This window comes from Harpia harpyja, chromosome 5, assembly GCF_026419915.1.
Source record: "Harpia harpyja isolate bHarHar1 chromosome 5, bHarHar1 primary haplotype, whole genome shotgun sequence".
Lineage (NCBI taxonomy): Eukaryota > Metazoa > Chordata > Aves > Accipitriformes > Accipitridae > Harpia > Harpia harpyja.
In genome coordinates this window covers 46,817,493-46,824,098 of record NC_068944.1, presented here as the reverse complement: position 1 = coordinate 46,824,098, position 6,606 = coordinate 46,817,493, and the positions used below count along the sequence as shown (strand labels likewise).

The 6,606-nt window shown below is 40.2% G+C and overlaps 1 long non-coding RNA gene across 1 annotated transcript; it reads right to left on the bottom strand.

Moving 5' to 3' along the window:
* Nucleotides 1–1,240: 1,240 nt before the first annotated feature.
* LOC128142304 (uncharacterized) lies at nucleotides 1,241–6,320 on the bottom strand. The gene is made up of 3 exons (XR_008235340.1): nucleotides 5,753–6,320; nucleotides 4,212–4,364; nucleotides 1,241–1,587 (listed from the first exon to the last, which is right to left on the bottom strand). It is a non-coding gene; the product is annotated as an uncharacterized LOC128142304 (long non-coding RNA).
* Between the last annotated feature and the right edge of the window lie 286 nt (nucleotides 6,321–6,606).

Sequence of the window (6,606 nt, the reverse complement as noted above, 5' to 3'; positions counted from 1 at the left end):
GAGCAGGGGACAAGGAATCTTGAGTTGGGGCAGGATAAGTGCAAGAAGGATGCCACACGGATTTGAGACTGGTATTTTGCCCAGGAGTACCCCAAGTAGGGGTGTACCAGCAGTACCAGAAATGCCTTAAGGGATCATAACAGAAGTGTGAGAACACTATGGCATGGGGATCTCTTTCTAGGGTGTTCCTCAGAAGCAAATGAGGACACCATATATGATGTCATGATGTCTGCAAGACTCTGCCTCCATGGAAGAAGATGTGGCTGTTCTACCACCTTATAAAACCACTCCTAATTTAGGGGCCCAGGTTGCCAGTAATGGACTAGCACTCCCAAAGAGGCCCATGTCCCCCTAATGCAACCCCCATTCATCTCCTTAAATGCCCCAGTCACACAGTCTTACCTAGACACATCTTTAGCTGCCTTGCTCGCAGCCGTGCCCTAATCTTAACCATACACAGAAAAAAGGCACTGCACTGTATCATCTGGGTCAGACAAGATAACAGACAACATTGGGTGTGACACACGCTGAAAATGCCACAGCTTCTCAGTACCCATATAAAAACACATCAAATAGAACAGGTGCCAAAATAGAACTCTGCCTGTGAAATGGCCTGTGAATTTTACTAGCAAGTTATTTTTCCTTCCAAAACTGTATGGCCCAGAAATCAAACAAGGAAGCCAGTGATAAGAAGTAAGAGATGTACGGTATATCTCTTCAATACTTCTAGAGAGGAAGGGGCTAAAAACTGCTGAAGTCAGGAAACCTTTACTATTGATTTACTAACCTTCATTAGCTGCATCTGCTATTGCTGTGGTTCCTTCAAAATTAAATGCCTTTTTATAGGAATCTACCTTGAAAGAGACTCAAATCTTCAATGCAAAGTGGGGCATTCTAGCATATGTTTCTGAAATCACAACAGCTTATTAAAGACTGATTAATTAGACAGTAGTAATTGTGGTGCGAGGCAAAGAGAGCCTGGGCAACCATGTTTAGCTTTGGTCCTTCACCATCATTTTGAAAAATGTGACTTGAATATTTTGAGAACAATTTCTGAATGTCATTTAAAACAATAAAAAAGCCACCATTGACCCTTCACTCATTTCTTCCTTTTAGTTTTAGAGTTTGCATCATTATTTGATCATTTTTTGTAGGTTATAACAATTTATAGCTCTTTACACATTTTCATTTCAGGTCACTTGCCATCTTTGAGAAGCCAGTGTTATTACCTCTGCTAAAGGAGAGAACATAAATCGAAGACACTGAAAGGCTCAAACACCACAGAACAAGAACACACGTGTCCATTCGCTGCTTCAAAGTCAGCCCTTTAAAATGCTTACAATAAAGCAAAACCCACAGTACCTGCACACTGTTCTTATGAAATACATTTGATAGGTCTTCATGTAATATTTAATTGTACTTTCTCTGAAAAAAAAAGAAATTCAAGTCTCAGCATGCACCAACTGTTTTGATTTGCCAAGTGGTGTTTATCAGGTAAGTTGCAGTAGCACATCATATTTTAATTGTAATTTTGCTTCCTTCTTAACTGCCCCTTCCGGCTCTAACCACGTGCGTATCTCACACACACTGCAAACAAGGGAGAAAAGTACATTTGTAATGAGGGTCTTCAAAGATAGAAATGTGTTTGGAATTATTTTAGAGTAACTCCAGACAGCAGCAAAATAAGTGTCAGAAATAAGTCAGAGCTTCAAAGTGGAGATGCTCTATTTTCAGCTGAGCTTCAAACTGCAAACTAATCTTTTGCTTAAAAATAAGCATGTAAGTTAGGCGTGCTGAAATCAGGGCTAAGCAGGCACATGCTTGCAGGATTAGGCCAACATTTACAGTAAGTGATCTCTGTTTTAAACAATTTCTTTGTATCGATTGATTTTTTTTAAAAATCAATTTTAAGAACAGACTTCCTCTTCAAGATAGTTTACTACCATGCAATAAATGCAGGTCCTTGGTAGTAAAGAGTGCATTTCGTAAGATTTTTTTATGTGCATGGATTTAAACACGTTGCTGGACCAAACAAGTCAAGTAAAAGTTGTAAAGACTGAGAAGGCATGGTTAGCAAAAGAAAAAAGCCCTGAAGTTCACAGAAGTCATCACATTTAAGTTTCTTTTCACACTTGGAGAAATGAATCAGCTTTTTGTTATGTACGAAAGATGCAGAAAATCCTCTCCTAAAATAAGCATTTATTCAGAGAAGGGATTTTACAAAAAAAAAAAAAAATCTTTCAGATGAAAAAAAAGTGTTTCAATGAATTTAGTAACACACCTAAACCCTTCGTCAGAATGGTTGTAGTGGGACACACACATTTATTAATATACATCCAAAGCAAAGAGAAAATAACTGTTAGCACCTTGCAATATATTTCCAAGATTTAAGACCTGAAACTTATTCCTTGGGTAGACTCTGGTTTTACAAAATTGCAGATATTTAATTTTACTCCCTGGCACAGTGGCTCCACTGAAGTTGCTGTCACCATCCAGGGTGACTCTGTGCTTGCTTTTAAAACCAGGGGGAAGACTCCCAGTTCTCTTAGAAAAAAAGAAAAAAAAAAAGGAAAAAAAAAAAGAAAAAAACAAAGAAAAAAGAAAAAAGGAAGGAGGAAAAGAAAGAAATGGAGTAACATTGCAGGGACAGTTTGCCATGGGTATTACTCACCAACCACATTTTCTTAAGATAAATAACGGGCAATGAAGGAGAGGAGAGGAGAGGAGAGGAGAGGAGAGGAGAGGAGAGGAGAGGAGAGGAGAGGAGAGGAGAGGAGAGGAGAGGAGAGGAGAGGAGAGGAGAGGAGAGGAGAGGAGAGGAGAGGAGAGGAGAGGAGAGGAGAGGAGAGGAGAGGAGAGGAGAGGAGAGGAGAGGAGAGAGGAGAAAATTAAAAAGAAAAGTTCAATAAATGCTTTTTTGTACTGGTATATGTAATATTGTAAAAAAAGAGCCACCACTGAAAGACATGTAAGTTCACACAAATCATAAAATATAATTGATTATAATTTTGGAAAAACACTCTTAAAAGCACAACACTAAAACCAAATGAACCTCAAAGACCCTGAAATGCAACGAAATTTTCATCATTTCAATATGGGTGAATATCTGCAAAGACCACTGCTGCTACCAAACCTCCCCCCCTCCCTGAAACTGCACTTTCTGAAGTAGGAAAAGCAAGAGAAAATGCATTGACAGGACCCCCCCCCCACCCCCTTCTTTCTTCTGTGGCTCACTAAAGCGGAAGCAGGATTTTCATAATTTGTCCTGGCTGAAATATGAATTTCTCCCACATTCGAGAGCCTCATCCGAGGCACCGAAACAGACAACAACTGGCTCGCAAACTTCCACTCGCTGAAGAGGACAACCCCACTAAAGCCTCTCACTGCCACCAAGTTGACGTAAGTGGACGATGTGACCCACGGGCACAGTAAGGGCTGGATTGCAGGCACACCCCGGGCACCAACAAATGGAGACCAGGAACAGTTTTCGTGCCCGAGGGATGCTGCCCAGGTGCCTGCCGAACGCCTTGCCAGCAGGGCAGCATGGCCGGGAGGAGGAGGAGGAGGGCTGCGTCTGCGCTCAGTGCCCAGCGATTGCCGCCCTTGCGTGCAGCCTGTCCCAGCACTGGGTGAGCGGGGATTGGAGCTCTTGGAGAAAGTGTCGAGGCTGCTCTGCTTCATTTAAAGATAGCTGTTTGGGAGTGCATTTCCGAAGCCGAGCCTTCTCATCGGTGAACTGACCTAGCACCCCTCTTCCTACCTGCAATCAAACCTCAATTACAATAATTCAACAGCAAGTAGGAGAGCTCTAACCCCAAGGAGGAGCAGTGAGACCCCAGAAGGTGGTGGCAAGGGCTGTTTCTTGCTCCTCAGGTTGAGCGTGCTGACCCACAGGCTGGAAGCCCAGAGGGCTACGAGGCTCCTCATGCTGCCGGACCAGCACGGGCAAAGCCTGACTTACACACAGGGCTCAGGGATGGATTCATGGCTGGGGACATGGGCAGTGCCCCTGGCAGCCAGGAGCGAGGAGCTTGATTCCCACTACTGCTGCCTTACGCCCCACCATCTCCTCAATGGTGGTAGTGCTGCTCTTAGGAACCTCCCCCTTCCCAGTGGTGGTTTATCAAAATCCCTTTATTTGGCATGTTGGTCTTGATAAAATCTTTATTGGCACCTTCCTGTACTGAGAGACAGGAAGGTAAAATAATTACCTCATTCTGTTGAAGAAATAAGCTTTTCCAGAGCTTGACAACAAAAATTTCCTGTGAGCTTCCCACACTTCCACAATTCTTATCTTAATAGTTTTCCAGAAAATTTGTTTTTATTTCCTAACCTCCATTGGGAAAATTACCTTGAATTCTCACCTAAAAAAGAGATATATGTATTACATTTGAGTGAATGTAAGATATAATTCTTCATTAAAAAACAGTGTAACAGTCAGTTCACGTCTTTTTCAGCACACACCCCAATGACAGGACAAATGATTTGTGCAGAAAAAGTAGCAACAATAATTCAACAAAATGGGTGTTCAGGTGCAATGACAAAATTAGGTCCTTTGGTCTTGCTTAAATGTGACAGAAGATTAGAACTTCCCAGACCCGAGTACCAACAGGAGTTCTGGGTGCACAATAAACTTAACTCCGAATCCCAGTTAAGTAGAGATCCTCTTGTGGTTTTGGGTTTTTTTGGACGGTGGGGTAGGAAGGAATATGTCTCTTCCTCTCCCCCGTCCCCCAGAGTTAGATGAGAATAATTTAAGTACCAGACACATTTATTCTTAAAAATAAGAACATCAATAACAGTGGCCATGCTTTCCTGAGTTCCACCAGTTTGTGACAACTGCAACACGCGTTTTACTCCAAAATAAAATAAAAAAATTACAACTTTTCAACTAATTTTATCCAAAAATACAATCATTCACTAATGGTACTATAAGTTTGCAAGCAGCCTAAAGTTGAATCTAAAGTCATGAGCAAAAGGTCTTTTCAAGATGACAAGCAACAGCTGCACAAAGACAGCAACATTCCCAGAAGTAATTAGACTTTTGAGGATTGACTCTTAACAAGAAATCATGTGCTTTGCAATCACGTAGCTACCCAGGAATATTGGTATTCTGGTGGAGGTTAATATGTAATTCCAAAATAGCTGTTTTTGTAAGAATAAATCTGACCAGGTCAAGAGACAATTGCATCTTTAAATTTAAACTTTTTTAGAGAAACTATCCCCGGAAAATGTACCGAACAGAATCATGGAATATGTTCATCCATGAACAGATAAAATTACTGGTGCCTTTCAGTTGTTAGCTATGCAATTTGCAGTACCTTCTTTTACAGTTTTAAAAGTTATTTTTGAAAGCAGTGTGAAAGAGAAAATGGCACACCTTTGCACTAATGCCCTGCATTAGACTACATCTTTCCAGAAGTCACTTATTTGTAAGTTTACTTAGTCAAATTATTTACATAGAAAAGCTAATATATCTAATATATCTCTTACTAAAACAGACAGCCCTATAAATTGTCACGGTATTAAAGAGAAGTGTGACACTCAATGCCTGGGAAATTCTACAGAAATATTTCAGTTTTATTCTCTCCCCAAAGGTTTCACCCACAGCCACAGTCAAGCTGCAGCTTAATTCAACTCCAGAGGGAGAGCTCTCTATTTACAGCTCAGCACCAACTGCATGTTGCAAAATGGGCAAACCGGTATCAGTCATTTAGAGTAGGTAAGTCTCAGATGGGATAAACTTTTATACCTTTAAGACTCCTTTTGTGAGTTCTTGATTAAAATGGGCTGTTAAGATGGTACTCATATAATCACTCTTAAATTCTTTCTTTTAGTATTTCAACTGGTTGGTGTCTGGTTTTTTCTTTAAAAAATAGGCAATTAACATCTGCTGAACATAGTCTTCTGAAGAGTTACATTTGATCTTTCTGCAGGCAGTCTTTTCAGAAAAAAAATCATTGCTAAATCACTAAAAGAAGTACTTGGAAAACAAAGTGCAGATAATGATTAAAAATATTTTAAAAAGCACATAAAAGTTACAGTCAAGCTTGAATATTTAAGCACCCTCCACACACAAATCCATCAAATAACATCTGTATCGTAAGTGTATGTCACAGTCCAGGGTTAGGTCACATAACAGGGAGTGATTGGGATCTAAATACATAATTAGGGCCAAAGTACAAATCACACCCTCTGTTTGTCACTTTGACTAAAGAAAAAGTTCCACATACATTCAAAAGACAGACTCTTCATCTTCTAAAAAAACAGCAGTCAAGACCCTGCCACTACCGAAGAAAAGAGCAAAACTACTATTAACACTCCAGCATCACCTTTCAGTCATGTTCCCATTAATGCATAAAGCTACTATGCTGACTTTTTCCATCAATCACGCTATTTTTTAAAAATGTAAATTAAAGCAATTATCAGTCTTCCTGTTGTTTCAGCCAGAAAACTAGCATAACCAAAGCAGCTGAAGAAATTTTCCTTTATACTTTACACCCTGACAATTTACTAGCATCTGCATAAAATACCTCATTTTGTGAGCATGCATGTACTACCATAACAAATTGGAAGACCTACTTGCCTAGAAGGAAAGTTGATCTT